The sequence below is a fragment of the Sus scrofa genome, chromosome 3 (genome assembly GCF_054392235.1).
Source record: "Sus scrofa isolate SSC_HxYL_T2T_F1_AM1 chromosome 3, Sscrofa_HxYL_maternal_Yorkshire_Landrace_v2.0, whole genome shotgun sequence".
Classification (NCBI taxonomy): Eukaryota; Metazoa; Chordata; class Mammalia; order Artiodactyla; family Suidae; genus Sus; species Sus scrofa.
In genome coordinates this window covers 98978349-99005644 of record NC_139385.1, presented here as the reverse complement: position 1 = coordinate 99005644, position 27296 = coordinate 98978349, and the positions used below count along the sequence as shown (strand labels likewise).

The 27296-nt window shown below is 42.0% G+C and overlaps 1 long non-coding RNA gene across 1 annotated transcript in view; it reads right to left on the bottom strand.

The window, feature by feature from the left end:
- The window catches only part of LOC106508926 (uncharacterized), a 138297-nt gene extending 130004 nt beyond the window's left edge, over positions 1 to 8293 (bottom strand). The window contains exon 1 of the long non-coding RNA XR_014841961.1: positions 8172 to 8293. This is a non-coding gene — a long non-coding RNA (uncharacterized LOC106508926). The remainder of the gene's footprint in view (positions 1 to 8171) is intronic.
- Between the last annotated feature and the right edge of the window lie 19003 nt (positions 8294 to 27296).

Genomic DNA, 27296 nt, shown 5'->3' with positions numbered 1-27296 from the left:
CAGTCTAGGGGTCAAATTGGAGTTACAGCTGCTGGCCTATACCACAGCTACAGCAATGCCAGATCCGAGCCACATCTGTGACCTACACCACAGCTCATGGCAATGCTGGAGTCTTAACCCACTGAGCAAGACCAGGGATCAAACCCACAACCTCATCGTTCCTAGTCGGATTCATTTCCGCTGCGCCACAATGGGAACTCCAATCATAGCAATTTTAAAAAGAGCTAAGTATTCAGTATTCTCTGGATAGATTAATGAGTTAATTTTTCATTGAGAAAAGAACAGAATATTGAATAAAAGCTTTAGCAAATCTATGCAAAAGAACTTTTTTTCCTTAAAACTTCATAAGGCATGTTAAAGAAAGAAAAAGATAGGTAAATTCATATATAAATTTTAAACTTCTGTACAATAAAAAAAGCAAAAATATAAACAAAATACAGAATATGAAAAAATCTGTAGTATATGTGACAGACTATCAGGTCATAAATAAAATATAAAAGGAGTTTATTTAGATTTATTAGCTGTATTTCTTCACTCTAATAGATAAGTGAGCAAAGAACATCAACCAGTAATTCCCCCAAGGAGAAAAAGAAACAATAAATGAACACCTGAGAAAATGTTCGGCTGGGTAGTAATCAAAGAAATGTAAATTAAAGCAACCTTGAAATGTCATTTGATACCTACTAAATTAGCACTTTAAAAAATGATGGACTGGCAAGGTGATAGCGATATTGGCATGCTCATTCACTTCAGGTGGCACTGCAAATCACTGCCTTTGAGAAAGCACTATGGCAACACGGACAAACATCCATGCCTCCTGACCCCATAATTCCAGTTTTTGTAATTAGCGCTAAAGAGAATAATTCGACAGAAGCAGAGACACACTCAACGCTGTTCTTCAGAGTCTTGGTGATTCAATTAATTGAATTAGCATATATTTTATACTTTCCACTTGCCAAGCAGAGGCAACAGGGAATCAGAAATTAATAAGACACTGTATCTGACCTCAAGGGGCTCATAGTCTTGCAGAGGAGTCATGCAGGTAAATAAATACATCACCAAAGGGTTCGGTAAGTCCAGCAAGAAAAACACAGATGCAGACAGCTAAGTTAGACTTTTATGACAGGTGTGGGTAGGGAAGGTGAGCAGAGAGAAGGCAGAGTTGAGAGAAGGCTTACGAAGGGCACAAAGTGAGACTATAGTCAAAAAGGCACATAGAGTTAAAACAGAGACAATGAGTGGTGCAGTAATGTGGGAACAGAGATTCCAGGAGGAAGTTTTTGGAAAACCAAGATTTGTGGCAGAGTGGAAAAAGAAGGTTTTTGCCCTTGTATGACATCTATGATAGCAAAAAATGGAACATTCTTAAACCACCAACATTGGAAATATCTCTTTATGAATTATGATCCATGGTAGACCATTATTCCACCATAAGAATAAAAATTATGAAAAGTATATAAGATATTTAAAAACATTTACAATATGCAGGCAGGATACCTGGTGGGGTGGGGAGTGGAGGAGCAGTGGCCTTAACAGCCCTTAGCTTTGCTCCAAGTCACCTGTCCCCCTTTTCCCCTCCAATTTAAAAAAATTGAAATATAATTCACATACTATAAAATTCACTCAAACTATACCAGTCAATGATTTTAATACACTCAAAAAATTGTGCAAAAATCACCTGTAATTCCAGAACATTTTTGTCATGTGAAAAAGGAACCCACCCAGTCACTCCTCATTCCTCCCAGTCCTTGGAGAGCACTAATCTGCCTTCTGTGTCTGCAGATGTGCCTGTTTCTCACCTTGGCCTTTGAGAAGCCTCCCAAACTCCTTCTGTCTGAACCACTGGGGAAGCAGCAGCAACACCTACTTGAGCCCTGGTCCCAGTGCAGACAGTGGCCCTCCCCAGAGTGCAGCAGACTGAACGCAAATGAACACCACCCTTTAAAGACTCAGACACAAGGAAATTCAACACAGACTCAAGAGAAACTAAAGACTCTGCTGCAAGGACAGGTGGACTGCCCTGCAGGACTCTCAGGGTCACCATCATACATGGAGCCCCTTCTCCCTGAGGTGAGCACCATCCTATCTCCCACCCTCCAGCTTCTCTTTGGTATCAAGAGCCAAGAGAGCAGGGCCAATGAAAACCAGTGTGAGAAGGGCATGAGGAAGCCGGCAAAGGAAACGCAGGGGTGCGTTTTCATTTTTCCGCTATGGCGCTTGCATGAGGCAAGGTTCCTGTGGTGGCTTGGCCTCTGGCTGCCTTCACCAAGTTCATTAACTCTCTTCCTCTCCAGCCTTATCTCCTGCAAGACACCATTTTGTTCCTTTCTTAGGGACATTGAACGTAAAAGCCTGGCCCACTGTGGAAATGACCGCAGATGAGTTTCCTTGCAATTAGGGTTTGCCATGTTTTCCTGACCAGTTGAAGAGGACACTGCATATTGGATGGTGACGTTTGACTCTTTTGTCACCACAGCACATCCTCTTTGTTGGTCTCAGGGGATAGAAGACCTTACTCACTCTTCACAGACAAATAACAGCAGTAATTTATCATCCTATTTCTCCCAGTCGCCTGCTAACTGTGAAGCATAGATAGGGATGAGCCATAACATCGTGTTGAAAGGGCAGATACGGAGGCAGCCAGGTGACGTGTCAGGAGCACAGAGCAGGAAGAGGGTGGGCTTGCATTTAACCTCCCTGTTCTCAGTTTTTTCATCGATAAAGTGAGGGTTGGAATAGAAAGAGGCCCAGCACTGGCCACTAAATTGAAATCCCACGGTTTCTTCAGTTAGTAAGAAGAGAACCAGGTCTCAATGTTTAGGAGATGTCTGGTCTCAGGGTCCTTGGGAGAGAGAAAAGAAGGGGAGGGGAAGGAGTGGAGGGGGCAAAAGACAAGAGAGGAGGGGACCTACGGAAAGGGAGAGGATGTTCAGGAGGTGATAGAAGGGAAGAGGGCAAGAGGAGATGGGACAGGACAGAAGGGAAGGGAGGAAGGGGATGCACAGGTGGGGGGGACAAAGGAGGGAGGGAAGGCGACAGGAGGGGATGAGAAGAGAAAGGAAAGAAGCTATGAGGACTGCAGAGGAGAGGACAGATGGACCAGAGCGGGGAAGGGGATGGAGGGGAGGGAACAGAAATGTGGAGTGGACCGACAGGGGGAGAGGAGAATTGCAAATGAATAAGACTCATTGCAAAAAAAGGTGGGAAGGATGGAACTAACATTCCTGATGTCCTAATAGATATCACTTTTCAAAATCACCTCCAAGGTAGGTGCTGATATGGCTTGTTCACCAAGGAGGACCTGAAATTTCAGATTCCTCAGCACCCTCTTCCATATGCTGGAGGCATGCAACACCCCTCTCCCCTGGGAGATTTCAGTGCAGCCTCTCCAGGCTTTGTGACAAGCTGGGCTAATGAATTTTAACACTTACACTGAGTTAACCATAATGCTGAAATTCAGACTCAGGCCTATTCAGTTCTGAGACCTTGTTCTCTCCCTAGGCTGAGAAAAGAAAACACAAAGAGAGGTGTGGAAAGGTTTTAGAGTAGATACTTCTCCACACATGCAAGAAATAATGGGCTAAGAAACCCTCTCAATGAAATCAACCCTCAAAAAAAAAAAAAAAAAAAAAAAAAAAAGGAAGGAAGGAGTAGGCTGAGTTAAGTAAAACATATTCAATTCAAGTGTACAGATTTAAGATAAAGTCTCAGAGGCATTCCTGGGACAATAGACTTTTTCCATAATTAACATTCTCTCTATGCACTGGGCTGCCAATAACTCTTAGAGCCTTATTCTTTAATAGTGATCTTGATTTAACAATGATTTTTTCATTTTATAACATGTTCATAATCTTTAAAGCACTTTCGCATTCATTATTCCTTTTGACCCTTAACATAGTAGCAACAATAATGGGCTCAAACAGAAATTCTGGAATAAGAACTCAGTTTGACTGCCATTCCTGCCACTTATGAGGTGTGTGACCATAGGTTGATTAATTAACCATTCTGATCCTCAACGATCTCCCCTACCATATGGGATAATAAAAGTGTCTACCTCATAGGGTGTGGTGAGCATACCAAGAGATAATATATGTTAAGTGTTTCCCAGCACAGAGCAGTGCTTAAGTCAAGTATTATTCTTATACATGTTTGTCACAAAAATTATCTGACATTTGAAAATAGAGAAGATTACTGGACCTTCTATCCCAAATAATGGGATTGATTTTCTATTGACTTTATAACTCTGCAGGTGCAGAGGCTAACTTGAAATTTTTTGTCTGGTGGAGATACAAATAATTTCTGTCTAGTAGAGCAGATAAGCACAAAGATTACAGTTTATTGTCCTGTTGAACATTAACCAGTTTTGTACCTAACTTAAGCTTATAATATTTTAATTGTATACACACACACACACACACACACACACACACACACACACACAAAACCTCTAGTGCTCTTTGGACCAGTTTTAACTTCTTAACATTCTCCTCAATAAAATCTTTGACATGTATTCATATCATATCTGCCTGAGAGAGATGATTTTATCTTTTTATATTGTAACATTTTAGTTAATACAGGTAGACCTGCCCCATTTACCTCAGGGCCTCTGAAACACAAAGAGATTTCAATTCACCCAGAGTTAGGAGCAGTATTTCTCAATCCCAGTCCCATGTTTTTTTGTTCTATCTTATGCCTTTGCCCACATGACATAACAGATAGAATAGTTACGATAATGTTATTACAAGGCCTCCTCTTCGCTCAGGCTTCAGCAGTTTCCCGGCTCTCTTCACCGCCATCACTTGATCAAAGGGGAATGTGAGAAACACCATGTGAAGCTGCTTTCTAAATGTTCTGCAAACCCGTAGAGGAAAAGAACACTCTTTAAATAAAGATCTAGAGAAGGGATGAGGTGGGGAATCTGATAGTTCACTAACCTTGTTAATGGGAAATCAAAGCACTTCTATGCAAAATAAATTTAATCCCTATTGATTAGCTAGAGGGAGACTGGGTTGAATCTATCTTGGAATTTGAGCAGACTCAGAGTCTCTGAAAACTTTACATTCTCTGTTCTCAGTATGTGAGGAAAGTAAGCTTTCCGAAATTAGAGGGTAATTAAGGGTGATCCCCCTGTTGGTGGGTTGAACTTGTCCTTAATGTGGAAAGTAACCAAACCTAGCGTGGTACTCAGAATGCAGAGGCCCAGTTGTTCTGGAAGCCCAGAGCAGCAAGCAGAGCAGAGAGGTAGGCAGGTGAGTGTGGACCCAGGCTTCATGTAAATGAAGCAGTGCCTGAATCAAGAGAAAGGAGCTGTCTGTGCATTTATTATAACTGCAGATTTGTTACGATTACATAAATGAAGAGGGGTTGGGGTATTAAAAAAATTACACCATTTTGGCTCAGGCGGCCCCTCATTGTGCAATATTTTCATCTCTAAATTTCCCTGGATTTCTTCCTCTCTCTTTAGCTGCTTCTTCTCAGTCTCCTGCTTGTTTGCCCTTGATTACTCAATCTCACCTCTCACTAGTCATTCCTTCCTTGGCCCTATCTTCTCACTCCTACTTGATTAAAAAGTCAAACATGCACTGATGCTTCCTAAATATTATCTACAGCCTCAACCTCTTGCCTGAACTTAGAACTAATATATCCAGCAGCATATGTGGCTTTTCCAGTGGATGCCAATCCTCACCTTAATAGGTTCAGAATACAGCTTTTGATTCTGCCCCCTCACACCACACCCCTGCCCCCCAGAAGAACACATCTAGGTCAGGGCCTTAGCCCTCTTCCCTGGGCCCGGAACACTCTTCTCCCAATCATTTCATGGAGTGCTCCTGTTGTCACACAGATCTCAGTCCAAACATCACTTCCTTCATGGAGCTGCCCCTGCCCCTTCTGAAGCAGCCCCTCCCTTCTCCAGCACCACCTGACATTCCAGGAGTCATGGAAATAACCTGGCAACTGCTTCATAACCCTGTACTTGTCACTAGATGGAATTCTGTTACTTAAGTGTTGACTTATTTCTTGTGACTCTCACTCCCACCCCACAGATCTGCCCCCCACCCCAACAGAAAATGAGCCTCACTGGAGCTGCAACTCATGTCTTAGTCTCTGCTATTCCACCAGCACCTAGGCACTCAAATTGTTATTGAATGCATACATGCGTGCACAAATGCATCTCTCGGGGCCTGTTTTCCTGTAAAACCTGAGGGTAATTATCACAAAAAGCATGCATCATAACTGGGAAGGAAAAAGATACCAGTGCAGTCATGACCTTGAATTTCTAAATTGATTCGGGGTTAGTAAACACCCTTGGGACGGGGAGGAGAGCAGAGAATGTTGTGGGGAGGGGACTGGGGGGAAAAGGGGAGGGAGCAAATAGAAGAACACAATGTAGCAAATTGTTTACTTTCCAGACTTTGAGATTCCAAACATCCCTAAGTGTCCAGAAAACCTAAGAAGTTGACCTAACCATTTTATTTTTATTTTTCCAAGTAAAAATATTAGGGGGGGCAGTTATCATCTACTGTCACCATCACCATCAGGTCATAAAATAAAGGGCATTTACTTTCCAGAAAGTATAAAGGATGTAAACTTTCTGATTTCTTCAAATGAAATAAACTTGGTTTTATGTAAACTTTCTATATTGACTATTTCTCTTATCACCCTATTGTCCTTTGGAAACATCACCGCTGACATTGCAGGGAAACACTGACTTAAATGACTGTTCAAGGTTAATGGGCAATTACTGGGAAGTTCTCCAAGTCTGTGCGTCTCAACATGTCTATGGCCAAGTATAGCTCTCCGATAAATATTCCCTACTAGGGTATTATAATGAGCAGGTGTCCTCAGAAACTTGGCATGGAAATGTTACTTAGAATTTTTCTCATGCATTAGCCAGTGATAAGGCCAGTCATACCACAAAAAGGGTAAGATATCTGAAATATACAAAAAAATCAACGTGTGTGTGCACGCTGTGTGAGTGTGCATGTGTATATAGTGCACTAAGGAAGAAACCAGCAGTGGTGGAACAACAGAGTTATAATCTGTAAAAAAGATTGGTAGTACCTACTGAAAATAATGACCAAGACACCTAGTATCATGGTTATGTTACATAAAATACAAAACAGAATCTCCTTTCATTTTACTGTAAATTGTCTTAAAAATAAGTATTTTTAAAAGAATAAGATAAAAAGGTACAAATAACAGAGATGATTGAAAAAAAATGTTTGGTCTCCTGGGGAAAAGTAGAAACAAAACCATGCAAGGCAGACAATAGCTAGGATTATTCACATTTACTGGTGAACCAATTTATTCAGGAATAACACCCACATGAGAAGGAGAATATCTTTTGAAAATGGAAATGTGAATAATTTCCTCAGATGACTTACTTCATCCGAAGAGAGGAAAATCTGCTTGCAGAGAATAAGCAGAATGCACATGGTAGTGAAGAGAAACAAACTATGAAGGGAGAAGGAGAGAACGATCCAGGCAGAGGGGGCACTAGCCAGATTGTATGTGAAAGAGGCAGGGGTGGCTGGGACATGCGTCACAGCCCATTAGATGCCATTTTAAGAAATTAATAATTTAGGGCTCAGGAGCAGGGGCATCGGGTGACTGCAGTCATACATATAAGCCAATAACAAGAAGGACTGATTGTTCTGGCCATTTCATTGAACTACTGGCTCCTAGAGGGTAGTAAACGGGGACTCAGTGTCCGGCTCGCTAGATAAACAACAATAATAAGAGGAAACAATAATAAGAGGAATAATGGTTCCAATTTGGACGTCTAGCTCCGCAGGGGGCAGCCCCATAATCCACTCAAGTCAAGAAGTAAGAAGACTCAATTAGCAGCTGTCTCCCCACCCCCTCTGCGAGGGAAGGGAACAGAATTTTCTCCCACACACTCTCTAAGCCATGGGGGTGTCTTCAGAGCTTCTGAACAGCAGTCAGGAAACGAGGCTGTGCCGTAAGTTGATACTGTGAACCACAGGTCCCCTGAAGAGCTTAAGCAGAAAATAATACTAGTGGATAGATTCAAATTCCCAGTAAAACCAAAGCTATTTCGCCTACTAGGTTCTAGTAGAAATTGTCATATTTTAAATAAATCCTGTACAACAATTGTGATTTAGAATCACATTCAAAATCTTATTTTTCAATGCAGCAAGCAGTCAGACCTCTTACTTGTACGCAGGCCGGGCGAGGAAATTTGGTGCCGAGCTTCCTGGACCAGAGAATGTCCGTCCCACACTCTCCTCTGGGAAATATCGTGAAAACAAGATGGCTCCCAGACCCTCTGGTTTCCCTTGGTTACGGCAGGCAGAGCCCTTCGTGGGCTTAAATCCTGCATACCATTAGAGATACATTCCCAAGCAGGAGAGAATAACCCCAGGGACCTTGATTTATTTGAGTTTTAATAAAAGGTTGCAAAGACTCCTAACATTTTTCACCGTAGATTCATCTCTGCTGAAGTCAGGTTCGTCTTTTACTCACGAGGAGATTTTCTGTGAAGAGGTGGGGACAGCAGGAAAGGAGGAGCTGGGAGACCTTGATTTAGTCTGCCTGTTCCAGCAGCCAGCTGTGCGCTGGCGGTGGCCATGTGACTTAGTTTCTCTGCACTTTAATTTCCTTGGCTGGATAACTAGGGTATTGATGATATTTAAGTTCCTTTCTAGCTCCAAAATAATATGATTTTGGTAGGAGACCATTGACTGAAACTGCCTACCTTGACCAGGCGTGATAATAGCCACTTGCAAGAGTTGTCTCACAACAGGAGGCCCTGATAAGGAACATGGTGCTGCCCTGAAGACAAATTGGGAGGATATGGGAGGGGCCCATGGGAGGAAGGAGACAACCAACGTCCCCAAATCCTTGGCGCTGGACTCCATCTTGGCTGACAGGAGCCCACCACCAAGAAGGACCCTGAGCCAGTCCAAGTACCACGAGCAAGGTGACTGGCCAGAGACAACTCAGAAACTAATCCCTTCCCATAAAACCTGAGACTGCGAGCCCCATGGCAAAGCAGTTCTCCTGGGTTCCCGCACCCTGCTGTTCTCTGCCTAGTTGCCCCTTCCCAATAAAGTCTTTTGCTTTGTCAGCACGTGTGTCTCCTCAGACAATTCATTTCTGAGTGTTAGACAAGAGCCCATGCTCTGGCTCTGGCCCATGCTCTGGTTCCCCCTCCTGCAACAACTTGATGTTCCTGCAACAACAACTCAGTGTAATTGGACACAAAGTTTGAATAGGTCTGCTTCCAAGACTAAACTGGTTATATCGCTTAGTTATTGAAATGACCAAGATAACGAGTTTAAAAAATGCTTGGCTGATTATTTCAGCAACCTTAACACTGACTGGCTTTTGATTGCTTAAAATAGCTTTTCATGATAGTTAACATAGCGTTAAAAATAAGGCTAAGAATTCCCGTCATGGTGCAGCAGAAACGTATCTGACTAGGAACTATGAGGTTGCGGGTTCTGACCCCTGGCCTTGCTCAGTAGGTTAAGGATCTGGCATTGCCGTGAGCTGTGGCTACACACCAGCTGTGGCTCCGATTAGACCCCCTAGCCTGGGAACCACTATATGCCATGGGTGTGACCCTAAAAAGCAATAAATAAATAAATAAATAAATAAAAATAAAAATAAGGCTAAGCAATGAGATCCTGCTGTATAGTACTGGGAACTATAGTCACTTATGATGGAGGATAATGTGAAAAAAAAGGATGTATATGTGTGTGTGTGTGTGTGTGTGTGACTGAGTCAATTTGCTGTACAGTAGAAAATTGACAGAACACTGTATACCAGCTATAATGGAAAAAATAAAAATCATTTTTAAAAAAGGCCAAAAAAAAATACAAGGCTAGCCCACTCTTGGTCTCCATCTCATAATCTGACCTTGTTTATGGATATCTTCAGCCACATATCCCACAGGGCTATTTTGTAAACTCTCCTCCCTTTGTGTCTATAGCACAACTTTCTTGCTGCCTCCTGGATGCAGCTTCTTGGTTTTCTTTCTTTTTTTTTTTTTTTTACAACTCCTCTTTCCTCCTCACTCTTCAAATGTTACTCCTTCTCAGAATTATTTCTCTCTTACTGTATTTGCTTTCTTTGGATGATTTCACCCTCAACCCACAATAGTGTGTGGTAAATGTTAACAAACAGCTCTTCCAGGGGAATCAGAAAGCACAGATTTGTAGTGTTTGCTCATTTCTGTGGTGTACATATTCTCACCACTGTTAATTCCAAGCTACCAATCATTGTGAAGTTGGGAAACGATGCACAAGATTAGCCCTTACCAGCTGTTTAAGCCAGCTCAAGCACACCACTGCACTGACCAATGCTACACCACCCACAGGCTGAAACTGTCCCCTCCCCCTTCACCCTCCCTCCCTGTCTCTGTCTCTCTTGTTTGTTTCAAACTCAAATCTACTTGAATATCATATCTCCCCAACATCATCACAGGCAAAATGGACACACAATCTTCCCATAAACCTCTTCCTGTATTTCCAGTTTCCTAAGGTAACCACAGATAAGAGTGACTTTTTATTTACCCAGCTTATGGGAAACATGCTAATCTTGACCTATTGTGTGAATGCATCTTTTGAGCAATAGAGTAAGACCACAGGTGGGTGGGTGGATATGGAGTCTTTCCCAGCAGAGAATGGATGTTTCTGCTCAATCATCCTGTGAAGTGGTTTCTCTTGGAACAAGAAGTAGGAGGTGGGGGATGCTTTGAACAGGAGAAGAGAACAATCAAGGGCCTGAGACCAGCTGAGTTTGAACCTCAGCTGCAGAGAAGGCTAGATTTGTTCTACTAGCAAAGAACAGCTTCTGTCACATGGAGGTAGCGAATGGTAACTCCAAGTTTCTGATCTAGCAGCAACATGGAGGCTGAAATGGAGGGCCAAAATATAGGGTGAGAAACAACTGGAGATGCTGGACTAAGGCAGCAAACATGGACCATTTGGTTCCTAGCGTGCACATCTCATTTCTGAGGCTGGAGGGGGATCCAAGGCTGCAGTACCCATAAATTATCTGATCCCAAGGAGCAGGCATCTCAAGGGCATTAACAGTAGCAGCAGCAATGAAGCAGTGAGATTAGAAGGTCAGAGGGGATGAACCCAAGGGACTTTTTCTGCAGCTCACATGAGAGCCACTCTAAGACACTGTCAGAAATAACAAACAAGACACTGATAGGAGCTGGTTTCCAAGAAGTTGTTCCAGGGCAGGCTCTGTGCTCTAAGAATGTAGATAGACGAAGGATGGATAACTCTATGCTGGAGTCACAGGCTAGTGGGGCCAGGGTATACCTTCTGGATTACATTTCTTTCCATATAAATCAGACCATTTACCCCAACATCTAAGCTTGAAAACCAGGAGTCATTCTGTATTACCTGACCTACCATGGACAATCAGTCAGAAAGTACTCAGTTCCATCACCCTCATTTTCTTGAATCCTTATTTCTCATTGAGCTCATAGTTATTGCTTCAATTCAGGCCTTCAACCTTTCTCACGTGAATTTCTCTGAGAGCCTCTCAATTAGTCTCCCCAATTTCTGCCTCACTTCCTCTAGTCAGCCCACCTACCATGTTACTAGAGAGTGCTCTTCAAACAGAAACCCGTTCAAGTTACTCCTTCGCTAAAAATCCTTCAGGATGAAATCCAAACCCCTAGAGACGGTACATGAGATCCTTCATGGTCTTTCCCAACTCATCTCATTCTCCCTTCATATGCACAATGCACAATCATCTGCATATGGGAGGATGACTTAGGTCTTTTCCTTACCTTCTTTATCTTAATAATGTGATTTTGAACTCTCATACCTTTTACTTTTGGTGGGAATGTACATGGGTGCAGCCACTATGGAAAATAGTATGGAGATTCTCAAAAAATTAAAAATAGGATTTCTTAGGAGTTCCCATCATGGTGCAGTGGAAACGAATCTGACTAGGAACCATGAGGTTATGGGTTCGATCCCTGGACTTGCTCAGCAGGTCAAGGATTCGGCGTTGCTGTGAGCTGTGGTCTAGGTCACAGACACAGCTCGGATCTAGCATTGCTGTGGTGTAGGCTGGCAGCTACAACTCCTATTGCCGTGGGAACTTCCATATGCCACGGGGCCATTGTGGCTCAGTGGGTTAGGAATCTGATTAGAGTCTGTGAGGATGTGTTTTCAATCCCTGGCCTCGCTCAGTTGGTTAAGGATCTGGCATTGCCACAGGCTGTGGCTTAGGTCACTTGGACCTGGTATGGCTGTGACTGTGGTGTAGGCTCCAGCTGTTACTCTGATTCGACCCCCAGCCCAGGAACTTCCAAATGCTTTGGCTGTGGCCCTAAAAAGAAAAAGAAAAAAGAGAAGAAAAATTGAACTTCCGTATGACCTAGCTATCTCATTCCAGGTATTTATCCAAAGAATGCAAAAACACTAATTTGAAAAGATACATGCACCCCTATGTTTACTGCAGCATTATTTATAATAGCCCAGATAAGGAAGCAATCTAAGTGTCCATCAGTGCATGAATGGATAAAGAAGATGTGGCATATATATATGCCATAAAAAAAGATGAAAGCTTGCCATTTGTAACAATATGAATGGACCTTGAGGATATTATGTTAGTGAAATAGGTTAGACACAGAGAAACCAATGCTGTACGGTTTCACTCATGTGAACTATAAACAAACAAAAAACAAATGAACAAACCAAACCAAACTATAACAAACATATAGATGCAGAGTACAAAGTAGTGGTTACCAGAAGAAAAGGGCTGGTGAGGGGGAGGGTGAAATGGGTAAAGAGGATGAACTGCATGGTGACAGAAACTAAATTTTTGGTAGGGAGCACACTGCAGTGTATTTAGAAGTAGAAATATAAAGTTGTGCACATGAAACTTATATAATGTCATAAACAAACATTACCTCAATTTTTTTTTAATTGAAAAAAAAAATGACAGCAAAACTTTCATGCCTTGCTTCCATTAAATCATTCTCTTAGGGTTTTCTTCTTACCTCTCTAGTTATTCCTTCTCACTTTCTTCTTCCTCTGTTCATCCCTTAAATGTTGATTTTCCCCAGAATTCTTTTCTCAGCTCTCTTTTCTCTCTTGCTGGAAAATGAAAGTCATTTCTGGGGCATCTGCTTCCACCTAATGCTTAAATCTTTGCCTCCAGATCAGGCTGTACTCAACACCTCCACATTATGTCTCTTAACTATCTTAAACTCCATATGTCGAAACAGAGCTCTCACACCTTCAGATGGGTTTTCCCTCCTCTTTTCTTTCCCTCAGTTTATGTCTGTTTGGAAGTTTTATCAGTTATTTACTGCTGCCTAACAAATCACCCTGAATTAGTGGCTTAGTACAACAGCTATTTATTGTTGCTCTCAAGTCTATGGGTCAGCTGGGAATTTCTGCTGACCTGAGCCAGACTCAGCTGACCCTGGCTGGGCTCTCTCATGTCTGGAGCTTCAGCTGGGACAACTGGGCTAACTGGGCCCATGTAGTTTCTCATCCTCCCCCAGGTTAACCCAGGTTTGTCCACAGGACAGATGGGTAGACCTCCAAGAGAGAAAGCAGAAACGGTTTAAGGCTTCTGGAAGTCTGCCATGGGAATGAACACACGATCACTTTCATTGTATTCTACTGGCCAGAAGTCACAAAGCCAGCTCAGGCTCAAGGGATGGAGAAATACACACCAGCTCTTGGTGGAAGAAAATGCAAAGAAAAATTATAAGTGGTGTGGATATACAGAGTGATGGATAAGGGCAGTTATTTTTGCAGTCTACTGCAGAAGTAGTCCTAGATACCTCCACAATGATAAGTGATGGTGGGGGTGGTGATGGCAGCCAAGGTTTACTGAGTGCCTAGCGCATTCCTTGCTCTGAACTAATGTCAAGGAAAAAAAATCCTGCACTATGTTCAAAGTCAAAATTCATCAAAATCACTTTTGCTTTAGTTTTAAGAAAATCTCAACTTTTTTGTCTTTTTAGGGCCGCACGTCAGGCATGTGGAGGTTCTCAGACTAGGTGTTGAATTGGAGCTACAGCTGCTGGCCTACACCACAGCCATGGCAACGTGGGATCAGAGCCACATCTGTGACTTATACCTCAGCTCACAGCAACGCCAGATCCTTAACCCACAGAGCGAGGCCAGGGATTGAACCTGTGTCCTCATGGATTCTAGTCAGATTCATTTTTGCTGAGCCATGACAAGAACTCTGAAAATCTCAACTTTATAATGAGAAGATTTAGAATACATGTACAGTTAGGCAACTTATTTCATAAGGATTAAATCAAAATAAAATGTTTGTCATTTACGGGTACCTTTGATCTACTAATCCCTTGTCCTGGACTGGACTAACTATGGCTTTAAAGATTTCCTGGATATTTTCCCCTCTACTTTTCATCAGCTAAACATGGGCAAAGAAAACCAAAAGATGTACTCTTGTCATCATTTTCAATAAAAAACATTTTCATACTTTCTAAAACAATGCATTTAGAAAAGGATACAAAATTTTTATGTATCCCATAATTATAAGTATTCACAGAGAAAATAATAGAAATCAAGTGCTTAAACTTGTAAAAAATGTTCTAATTCTTGAAAGTTTAATAACAATAAACAAATACATTTCAATAATAAATAAATGGTAGTCTCTGATTTTAACTTTAATTTCAATCAAGGTTAAATCAAGTATATTTGGGGTTTATGTTAACTTTTTCAAATAGATACTTTTCATTATCTCATTTAGTCTCCATAGTAATTCTATAAGGAAGTTATTTTTATTAATTCTTTAATTTATGGTTGCGGTAACAGAAGTTTAGTATGGAAAAACATGTAGCTCTAGGTCACACAGCTAGTAAATGATGGACCCAGGGTTTGAATGCACAGTCTGACTCCAAGGCCACTCCTAGGCAAAATGCTAAACTGATACCTCCCTCTCCTTACCCTCCACATCTAATTGACCTGCCAAGTCTACCTTTCTCGTTTATTGACCTAACCCTTCTTATCCAACCCAGCTGGCCCCAGTTTTTTCAGGCTTTCTCAAACTCTTGCCTAGATTTTTTCTTTAGCTTTCTGATTAGTCTCCTTGTTGCTAGTCCTGTAGCTAAAGTACAAATCTGATCACTTCCCTCTCTTCTTTAAAAGACTTTAAGGAGTAACATACAAATTAAAACTAGAATAAGGAGTTCCCATCATGGCGCAGTGGAAACGAATCCGACTAGGAACGATGAGGTTGTGGGTTTGATCCCTGGCCTCGCTCAGTGGGTTAAGGATCTGGCATTGCCATGAGCTGTGGTGTAGGTCGAAGACACAACTCGGATCCCACATTGCTGTGGCTGTGGTGTAGGTCGGCAGCTGCAGCTCCGATTCGACCCCTAGCCTGGGAACCTCCATATGCTGTGGCTGCGGCCCTAAAAAGCAAAAAAATTAAAAATAAATAAAAATAAAACTAGAATGTGATTCCACTACTCTATTAGTTAGCTTGGCCTACCACAACAAGATACCACAGACTGGGTAGTTTAAACCACAGTCATTTGTTTTCTTCCAGTGCTGGAGACTGGATGTTCAAGATTAAGGTTTCAGCAGGGATTGTTTCTTTTTCTTTTTTTTTTTTTTTTGTCTTTGCTATTTCTTTGGGCCGCTCCTGCGGCATATGGAGGTTTCCAGGCTAGGGGTCCAATGGGAGCTGTAGCCACTGGCCTACACCAGAGCCACAGCAACTCGGGATCCGAGCCGCGTCTGCAACCTACACCACAGCTCACGGGCAACACCGGATCGTTAACTCACAGCAGGGATTGTTTCTAATGAGAACTCTCCCTAGACTGCAGACAGCTGCCATCTCACTGTGTCTTCACATGGCTGTTCTTCTTTGTGTTGAAAGAAAGAAGTCTCTGGTGTCTTCTTATAGATCTCTTCTGATATGGCCCTACTCTTATGACCCCATTTAACCTTACTTACCTCCGTAAAGGCTCTAATTCCAAATACAGTCACATGGTGGGGAAGGGGAGAGGTTAGGGCTGCAGTATAGGAATTCGAGGGGGAGGCAAAATTAGTCCACAGCAACTACACATACACCCACTGGAATGGCTAAAATGAAGTGAACAAATGATATCAATTATTTGAAACAGGGACAGCTGGTACACTCATACACTGCTACTGGGGTTTAAAATTAGTCCAGTCACTTTGTAAAACTGACAGAATCCAATAAAGATGAATATATACTGAGCTTATGACCAGAGATTCCACTCCTGGGTATTTTATCTATGGAAATGTACACACATACTCACCAAAAGACATGTACAAAAATGTTCATAACAGCACTATTCATAAGAGCCTCAAACTGGAAAACTCTCAAATGTTGATTCATAATAGAAAGGATAAATAAATGATTGCAAATTCATAAAATGGAATGTTGTACAACCATGAGATTGAATGAACCACATCTCATAGGACAAATGAACAGTACTTAGAAACATAGTGCTGGCTGGTAGAAGACAGAGAAGAGTGCATACTTTACCATTCCCCTTAAATAATGTTCAAAAATGGGCAAAACAAGTCTATTATGCTAAAAGCCAGGCCAGCAGTCCCCCTTGGAGAGGAAAGTACTGGCTGGAAGGGAAGAAGAGGGGCTTAGGGGGTTCTGGTTACATTATGATCTAGTTTCTGGCTACACAGTTATGTTCATGTCATAAAAATTCATCCAGCTGAACATTTATCATATGTGCATGTTCCTGCATATATTTTATGCTTTAATAAAATTTTTCCTTAAAAAAAGAAATATTCTGAAGACACCATGTCAACCCATACTAAAGTTTCAGTACATTAGCCTGGCCTAAAGCCCATTGTGACTTGGTTCCAGGTCAACCTTTCTAGCCCTGTTGCTACTCCTCACCTAAATGCCAGGCCAAACAAGCCTTCCCCCCAAACCCACAACACATCATGTTCTTTCATGTTATCCCTCTGCATGAATACCCTCCTCACTTCGGACACTTGGTTAACTCCTTTTTCAACTTTACAAGTCAGCTCAGACCTTACTCTCCACCAGGAAGTTTTTCCTCGCCCTACTCATCCCAGGCTGAATTAGGAGTCCCTGCTCTGTCCGGCTTCAACATTCCAGTACTTATACCCTTAGTACCTCTCACTGTCACTTTTGGTTTATACATCTGTTTTCACTGCTGGACTGTGAATATGATGATGGCAAGGACCGTGGTCTTTACCTCTGTATTCACAGCAACTTATGCATACAGCAAACAGCCAATGAACAGCAAATGAATTAATAAAGGGATTAATGAAATTCAGCTTGCATCCTGATTTTGGTACAGAGTTTTTCTTTAGTCATTCTAGGAGAGAGAGAGGAACTAATCTGGCAGTACAGATAATAACTTGCCCCAAATTTAGTTTGCAATGAGCGCTTTGTTCCCCCGGAACATTAATATCAGGGAAACCAAATACATATTTCTTAAAATATATAATGGTAACACTGCCCATTCCCTACAGAATGTCCAACTGTACAAAATGATCGCATTCCTCTGGAATATGGGTGAAATGTTAATGTTCTTGGTTGGCTTGAAACTCAAGAAATTCCTCTAACATCTAGATTGGCCATGTTTCTTGGTGGATCTGCCAAAAATTCCTCAGATATCCCAGTCTGGGATTTATGGACTGAGAGGTTTATGATATTTTAGAGTGTAGAATAGGCTATTGTTTTACATATAAGACAAGTCAAATAAATGCAGCAAAATCTGTGATTGGGCTCGGAGCCCAAAAAGTGACCCATGTTGACAATAGTCAACTTGAATTTTCTGTGCAAGTTTCAAACAGGCAATTGCTAAGCAATGATCATATTGAATTCTCTACACTGTTCCTTTCTACTTTTGAGTTTGAGTGTTAGGCATGGCTCCGTAATAGAAAAGGTATTAATTATGAGAGGTGGGCTGATAAGGATATTGCCATGATGATGATTTCAGGCAAATAAAGGTGCACAATGGTCAACAGAACAAGCATAGATGTGAAACCTGACCTCAAACTGCCTATTGTCCAAAAATGTTTGCCCACCTTCTCTTCAGTGAGGACTTCTCACCTGCTCCACCCCAAGGATCTGACCTACAGGCTTATTTGTACTGTCTCTGACTCTATTCACCCTTTTGAGCCACAGCTGATTGGACCAGACATGGATGCCTGACTCAGGCTGGACCAATCAGATGCTCTGGATTTGGAGCTGAGCTCCCAGAGGACCTGCGGAGCTGCCTGCCCAGCTATTTTGGGCGCAAAGGAGTGGGGAAGCCAAGAAAAGTGGATCTCAGGGAGAAAGAAGAGATATAATAAACCATCATGGTGGGATGGGGGTTGGCAAAAAGAAAGATCAGTTCCTGACATTTTTCCTATTTCTGCTTCCATCCTCTGGAAAGATCAAATGCATTCGCTGCCCAAGTCTGGCCAGCTCATTAAAACAAAACACCTCATTTTTGTTTATGCTGCTTTGGGTAGATTTCTGAGCTTCCAGGACTGGGACATAAGTGTTCTGGTATTTGGCTAGATCTGCCTTCACTTCCCCAGTGCCTTTGGAAGAGGAGAGAGGGTGCGAATGAGCCCCGCCCTCTGGTAGTGCCCTGCAGCACTCCTGGTACGTGGCCACTGCCCGCTGGAGTTTTAGTTCTGAGCGCTAGGGCTTGCAAGCTGCTGGTTAGTAAGGGTGTTAATGTGGTTCTTAAAAAGGCAGCATGACACCGTGAATGATGATATTTGAGCATCAACAATACAAAATTAAGCCTGTGGAAAATTTGAATTATGATAACTAACACAGGAAATTGCATTTATGTATGGAAACTAAATTTAGAAGCCTGGACAGATTGACAGGATCCTCCCTAAATCCATGTAAATAGCCCATGCCAGGTGCCAGGAAGTAACTGCAGCAGCAGGAACTGGCTAGGCAGGCAGGCCCTTGGCTGTCCTAAAGGGCGAAGAGTGAAATAGGGCTTTCTCTAGGTAAATTATTTTTTCAGAAGTCTCATCTTCCAGGATAAGAGAGAAATAACAGTTTTTGGAAGAATCATTTTCAAGGTGGTGCCTATTCTTTCCCTGCTTTGTGCCCATAAACAAGGAAAGGGTGTGGTCAGAACTTGGATTTGCTCTGGGCTGTGTTTGTGCAGCCCGGCCGCCTGCCAGAGGCAGCGCCCAGGGGAAAAGGGGAAGTGAGAGTGGGTGAGGGGAAATTTCTGGGGCTCCTTTTCCCCACCACCACTGTGCCCCCCACTCTCAGGGTTCCCTCCTTTCCATGGTGTTCCTCTGCCGCTTTGAGTTCCAAACTGGAGTCAGAGGGATGACATTAATGGTGGTTCAGTAGGACAAGAACATTGGAGGAGGGTACGGTGACCAGTGCTTCTCTCAGATTCAGGCAAGGGGGCTCTCTGCCCTTTCTCATCTGTCAATTGGGAGGATACAGATAGTACCTGTCTTATAGGTTATTGTCAGTTAATGGATTGAAAGTTTTAGAATAGCATCTGGTGCATAGTAAATGCTATGTAAATGTGAGTTGTTGCTGACATTATTATCACTGCCCACTACCACGCCTGGAAGATTGGATTAAAGGAAACAGCATATGCAGTGTGTAGGTCATAGTGAAACACGCCTCTGCCACATTTTGTAGTTACTTTGAGACTTGCCTCGTACTCCAGACACATCCTATGATTTCAAAATCCCTACCAGACTTCTTAGGAAGTATGAAGCCTGTTCCCGTTTCCAACTGCGACTGTTGCTTTGGCCAAGTGTAATCTGATGAATACAAACTAAGAGTCCTGTCCTGGGATAACCCTTATTCTTGTCTGCAGAGAGCTTTGAGGCCCACTTAGAAAGGTGCAAAACAAATCTTAAATCTCTGGGCAGAGACGTGGTGGTGGCAGAGAGCGGAGAATGGGGGAGGGATGCTGGCCCCTCTCCTGAAATCACCGATTGCCATTACTTGCTCTGGAAGAGTTTCTGCAGCCCTGTGCTTTGGCAGGCCCTCGGGGCAGGGCTGGGTTTGGGAATTAGCTTGAAATATTAATTTGGTAAATATCAAGAAGAGCCTTGATTGTACGGGAAGAACTTGTAAAAGGGTTTTTTGCAGAAAGCTGCAAAAGGGTTTCCCATCTGTAAGGGCTACACAACACTGCCTATGTAGAGCAGCAGCTCTGCTCAGCTGCCAGGCAGCTCACTCCCTGTTTGCTTCAGCTTTGTAAGGGATCACCAACAGGCAGCTTAGACACCAGTATGCTCCATGGGAATGAAACTTACGAAGGCTACCAGGGAGGCTATTTGCAAAATATCAAGCCTCAAGCCCCCAGCTCCTCACCTTTAGTAGCATTCCCCCTCCTCCCCAAGAGTTCATTGCAAGCAGGTTCTTCTTGCATCCCTGAGCTCTATGGACACACCTTGTCTTAGGAACGATACTATTCCTTATTCATAGTAATACATGAGTAACTAAGAACAGCATAACAGTGTTATACCTCTCTCAAATATTTTCATTTAAAAAAGGCCTCTGAAAGCCCTAAGCCAAAGAAATAAAGCAATTTCAAACAGCAGCTAGCAGGTAGAGAGGGGCTTTATCAGAGTGGTAGTTCTGGGGAACCACACGCCTATTCCAAAGTCTGTCTCATCTCAGGATCCTTTTATTCAGCCTGCTTTCTACCTGTGCTTTCAGATATGACATTAAGGATTGACTCCACAAGGTCATTAGCATCATACAACTATTCCCCAAGCCTATGAGCAATGACCACTAAATCCCTGTGGTCATGGTTTCCCTCCAGTCTTTATTTGGAGTTCCCTTCTTAACAGTAAACAGCTTTGAGGACTATGGACAGTCATGGAATGTGCCTGGACCACTTTTTACTTGTGTTTAGTGGTTCTGACCACATACACATACTCCTACATCATAGGAAATGGACTATTTGAACATTGAGAAAAATTCTAGCATGAGGAAAGGCAGAAGCATGGTGTTGCCAATGAAGATCCTGCTTTGACTGGCTTGCTTTTTAAGCTCCTATTTGATGTAGGATGTAAACATGTAAGTGGATTTGCATGCTACTCTGAACAAGTCCAGCAATAAATTATAAACATCCTTAAGAGATTTCTTAAAGGAAGTAGTTCCTATGTGTGACTAGTAACCACTTTTTCAAGAGTGAAACATCTGAGCTATTTAAATTCTTCTGCAAAGTATGAAAAGCAATTGAAGTCATCATGGCATCATCACTCAAATCAGAAGGATGAGGAGTATTGCAGTTTTTTATTTTATTTTTTCTTTTGTTTTTTCTTCTTACTGGTAAGGTGGTAGGGTGACATCAAGTGTAATTGTCAAAATTAAGTTAAAATCTCTAGAAATTCAAATCAACATGTATTTGATTGCTGACTGTTCCCCATGTACTACAGGGTATGTGTAAGCCCAGGGAGTAGGGAGACCATACTATGGGTGTGTTATGGGTGTGTCCATGAAGCAACAGAACTATTTTTCTCAACATTCTGTTTATGAAGCCTCATTTGTTGGACAGCTGCTGAGGAATCCAACCAAAGCATATATAGTCTGTATGTTTCATTCATAAGACCTAATCTGAATGAATTTAACAGTAGCAAAATAAGCCATATTCTATGCCAGCTCTTTTCTGGTCAAAAGAAATCAGAGACATTGCTAGTCTATTTCCCATGAAGGAAAAGTTTTGATTCCATCCTGAATGTACCTTTGTTTGTGGAGCGATTTCCTGTTTTTCCTTATCAAAATATTTCAGCTGGAGCCTAAATTGAGTAGCTATTGGAGGTTCTAGTCCAACCAAGTCAGACGAGTATGTTTAAATACAGCTCTGAAGAATATCCATTCTGTTAGCAAGTAGAACACTTAAAACAAAATAAAAGGAAAAAATATTTTTATTCCAATGAGTATCTTCCATGGGAAAAAAGGCAGATGGAAAGAATAACAGTGATGAGACAAAATTAATATATCCATATTATATAACAACCAAAAAAAGCTGTCATGTAACATTTCTATGTTTCCTTTTACAAGTAATGTGAATTTTTTTTCTTTGGATATGCATTTATGCTTGTGTGGACAGCAGTCAAGGCTTAAAGGCATAGACTAGATAATTAATTCTGCCCCTTTAAGGACATTTTTACATATCTCTGTCCAGTGCCAATTATGTGTTGATTTCACACTCAGAAACACACTCAGAGAGTGTGTTTGTTTCCTTATTTCCTATTTCTTGGCTGTATATGCAGATTTCTCGATTTCCTATTCCTTGACTCAGTTGGGGGCTGGGGGTGGACATCTTTGGCCCTCATGAACCACCTACACAAGTGAAATCAAATTGCAAGGAAATGTATTCTAACGCCCCCTGAGCAACATGCAAAACCGTTTCATTACTGGTGCCTGAATGTGTTACAGAGTGTTGACAAACCCAGCTCTGAGCTATCGAAAATGGGAGAACTTTTTTTCCCTGTTTTCTTTCTATCAAGGAGTCAATAGCACCAAACAAGAAAGGATTGCTTTATTTTTAGGGCAGAGGCATGAGGGAAGCACTGAGAGGCAGGAGAGTTCATCACGTGTCCTAAGTGGTGCTGGCAGCAATGTACACAGAGCATTCGGTCAACTAATATTTAATTTTTGTACCAGGCCCAGAGCCAGCACATCCAGTGCACCGGGATTGATGATTAAGGAGAATGTTGTAAAACTGCTGAGCATAATTCACTATCACCAAATATAGGCATCTCTGAAGCTGATAATCTTATTCATAGGAAATGCAATGACATGGTTCAAGTTGTCAGAAAAGGAATCCAGCTTGGTTGGGATAGGAAAGACAAAACAAAAACAGCAAAACTTGAGCCCATGAGTCCTTTCTGTTGGAAAGATTTCTGAAGATTGAACCTAGGCCTGCAGTGCCCCTAACAGCACAATCTGAGGCTGCCAGCAGAGCCACTGTGGAAGTGAACGCAGCTGTTCAGGTGAGAGAGAATCAAGTGGAGAGAATCTACCTCCTAAAGATGCTCTTCTTATCAGGGCTTCCTAAGACCTTCTAGAGTGATGAGTTCCAAACTATATCCAGCCATTGCAGGGGGATAAAAAGATTTGACCAGTTGTGGATGCTGGATTTAATTATCCACAGCCTATTTCCAGCCTCAGAACAATTTCTGCCTCTACCTATAACCCACTGCAGCCCAAGTGTGAAGGATCTTAATGCGGTTCATTTTTTAAAAAAAACCACTTTCCAATTATACATACATGTATGTCTATGAATACGTAACATATTTTATTCACACTAGAGATTTAAATCAAGTGGGTGTTTTGGCTCCTTTCCCTATTATGGGAATTTCAAAGAGAACTTAGGAATATTCTTTGGAACATATTTCACAGGATATTACTTAGGTCTCCCAATTAACTGGACAAAAATAATTAATTACATATACAAAAAAAAGTGGTAGGAGTTCCTACTGTGGCACAATAGGATCACAGGGTCTCTGCAGCTGCAGGGAAGTGGCTTCGATCCTGGGACTGATACAGTGGTTTAAGGATCTGGTGTTGCTGCAGTGTGGCATAGGTCACAGCTCCCGCTTGGATTCGATCCCTGGCCGGGGAATTTCCATACGCCATGGTGCAGCCAAAAAAGAAAAAAAAAAGAGTAAAAAGTTCCCCAAATACCTAACTTATTTACTATAAAAATGAGTCACACAAATCAATAATAAAAAGATAAACAATTCTATGGGAAAATAAGCAAAGGATATATGTTTATTTCCTGGAAATAAACATATAAAAATATACTCAACTTCACTATAGTTTAAAAATTCAAATGATGAGATAGCAATTTTCACTTCTAATTGGCAAAGATGAAAAAGAGTAGTATTGCCAGGATAAGATGTGATTGTTGGTAAATGTATTGATTGATGTCATGTTTTTATTTTTATTTTTTTATTTTTTGCTCTTCAGGGCTGTACTTGTGGCTTACAGAAGTTCCCAGGCTAGGGGTCAAATGAGAGCTGCAGCTGCCAGGCTACACCACAGCCATAGAAACACAGGATCTGAGCCATGTCTGCAACCTATACCACAGCTCATGGCAATGCCAGATCCTTAATCCATTGGGCGAGGCCAGGGATCGACTCTGTATCCTCATGGATACTAGTCAGGTTTGTAACCTGCCGAGCCACAATGGGAACTGCTGATATCATGTTTTGCGGCAAGTTTGCAATATCAAAGTTGATCCAGAAATTTTTCTCCTGGGAAGGTAACCTAGAAACACTTACATAAGTACACAAAGACAAATGTTCATGGATGATGATAATTGCAGCATAGTTCCTAACAGCAAAAACTGGAAACAAACCACTAAAAAAATGAGGTAGAAATCTATGTACTCATACAGAAAGTGTTCTAAGATATGGCAATAAGTAAAAGCAGAAAGTTACAAAAATGGTATGAAAAATGGAGCCTTTATATGCAAGGAAAAAAATCTAATATGTCATTAGAATGTAAATACTGGTTATTTCTGGGAATGGCATTTTGTACCACCCTCTGTTTCTCCATATATTTGTAATATTTGATAGCATATTAAAGGTAAAATAAAAGCAGTTTTTAAAAAATAATGGTATGAACATCACTGAAGAAGTTCTTCTGCCAAACATGTTAAATCTGAATCTCAACATGAGGAAACAATCCCAAAAATTCAAATTGTGTAACCTTCTACAAGACAACCAGCTCAGACTCCTCAAATTTATCAGTGTTACGAAAAATGGGAAAAGACTGTTCTAGATTAAGAATAACTAAAGAGAGCCAGTAACTACATGCAATGTGTGATCTTTGACTGGATCCTGAATACATTAAAAAAAAACATTATAATGGGCTTTTTAGGACCCAATTGTCTTGGTAAATCTAAGTGAAAGAACAGGACTTCTACAACATACTTTGCAAAATATTTTATAGGAAATGTCTATAAAACTGAAATGCATTGTGCCCTCCATGCTAGGTGATCCCATGGGTACACTGTCTCATTTAATCTTGGTTATTTATAGGAGGGGAAGATGACTTCCCATTGTCATTCAAACTCAAATTATTACTATCACTGCTGAAGGATACTAATATATTCAGTTCTAGAATGTCTTATCTCACATGGATTTTCAATTCATGCCTAGATGCCAACTAGGATTTATTATTAAGTGGAAGAATTTCACTGCTGGAGGGTATCTTTCAGGTTACAAAGGCTCAACCCTCACGAGCTGACAGATGAGCAAAAGGAACCAAGTTGGCCCATAGTCAGTTAGAAGAAAAACTAGGTTTGTAAATCTTGCCTTCAAATTTAGTAAAACCCTAACGATCTATTTAACCCTTGCTGAAACATCGACAAGGGGCTAGGCATCATAGTGGCCTGCCTTGAGATGGGCCCCTTTTTCAGGGGAAGAGGCATAAAACTTGGAGAGAAATTGCATGACAGTCCTCAAGGTTCGGCGAGCCTCTTAGCACTTGTGATAATGCAGGCAGGCTGCTGAGTCCAAGCCGAACCCAGATGTGCCCTTTGCTTGACTTTTTTATTACGTAAGAAAGCACTAGGCATTCAAGCCAACACTTTTTTCTCTCTAAAAATATTCAGGAGAGAAAAGCGACTGCTTATGGAAGGTGGATAACAAAAGAGTCCTAAATCCTGTTATCTTCCCGATAAACATTTCCTTCCCAACATTCCCAGCGGGCCTCATCCCATCTGGTAGAATGATAGGATAGAGATTAAATCATTTTTCCTTTATGGGAATGTTTGTACCTCCTTCTTGCCTGGACTAAAACTCCAGATTTACATCCTCTATGTTATAGTTCCTTCTGAAAATCATCTCCCGATCTACACGGTGAATTTAAGAAAATTGAAAAGCCCGTCTCTGTAAGAGGATTTTCCTGGCTGGCTCATGCTGACTCCTCAGGTGCCAGTGGAATGTTCTAAAATGTGATGGTGAGAGTGTCATTTCAGGTAGTGGGGCAGGTATGGGGGCAGGTCAGGCAAAAGGCTCTAGAGGGCCCAGGTGAACACTGTGAACGTTTGTAGAGGTAACCCAAGTCAAAGAGGTGGAAGAACACGTGCAATGTCAAGTCAGGAGGCTAGTGAGATGGCTAAGACAAGGGTTTGGAACTGAATGGAAATGGGCTTGTAGGACAGAGAGTTCAGAGCCGGGCAAGAGGTTCCTGGCTATTCCCAGATTCAAGTTGGCATGTGTGGCTTGCCATTTGTGGCTGGCAGGGACTGGTGTCCAGAGGTGGCCAGGATCAGGTGGACACGGAAGAGCCACTGGTCAGTGAACAACAGGTAAGAGCACCAGGGTCTCCATTTGGGTCTGGAGTGAAAACTGGATCCCCACATCCAAGGAGATCAGCAGGATGTGAAGTCAAGGACGAACATGTTGCTCCAATAATCCAGTTTGACAAATCAAGGGAAGAGGAAGAATGCAACATGAAGCCAGGGATAACAGGCAGCCAAGATGGCCAGTGCTGGGGTGGGATGGGCTGGAGTGATGCCAGGGTCAAAGGTTGGACAGGACAGCCACTCTTCATTCTGCTCCTGCTGCTCTGAATAGGAAGTGTCTTGTACCATCATCAAAAGTTCCACCAAAAATGTTATTTACTCTCTTCCTTCAATTAACTGGAATTAAGAAGAAGAAAGGAAATATTTGCTTAATGGGGAAGAATGTATTTGTGTTGACAGGTAGTTTGAGTTAAAAGGAACTCCAGAATTTGAATCCTGCAAGCCTTCCTACTGAAATGTGCTTGGGCAGCAGGAATGAGGGAATACAGGCATAAGGACTGGATGTAATTAGTTTCAGTGGGTTCTCCAGCTGACTTATTGGGGATCCATGGGTCAGATCAAGGTATTCTCTTTAGAAAAACTCTGTGAGAATGCACTCATTTGGGAGAGGGTGGGTAACATGTTAAAACTCAAGCTTTTACAGCTCAGCTCAAAAACATTTATGCTTAAGCCTGGAGAGACTGAAACAAGGATGCTTGGGTTCTAAGGAAGCTGAGGTTCCCAGCAGAGAAGCCTGAGAACACAGGGTACCAACAGGGCAGGGCACAAAGGGAGGATGCTCCCTGGGGGTGCTCCAGAGCCTAAGCAGAGGAGGTAAAGGGTGGGGCCAGCTGATAGGATGCCAGTGCGCCTACTTTTACCCCAACTTCTCCCACAGTAGGACCACCTTCGTCTGTTTTGCACATTGGCTTCTTGTGATTTTCTTCCATTTGGCTTTAGATAACTTGAAAACCACCACTTCATACCAACAGCACTGTCCATGTCCATGTTCTCAGCTCTGTATTATATGACATCTTAGTTA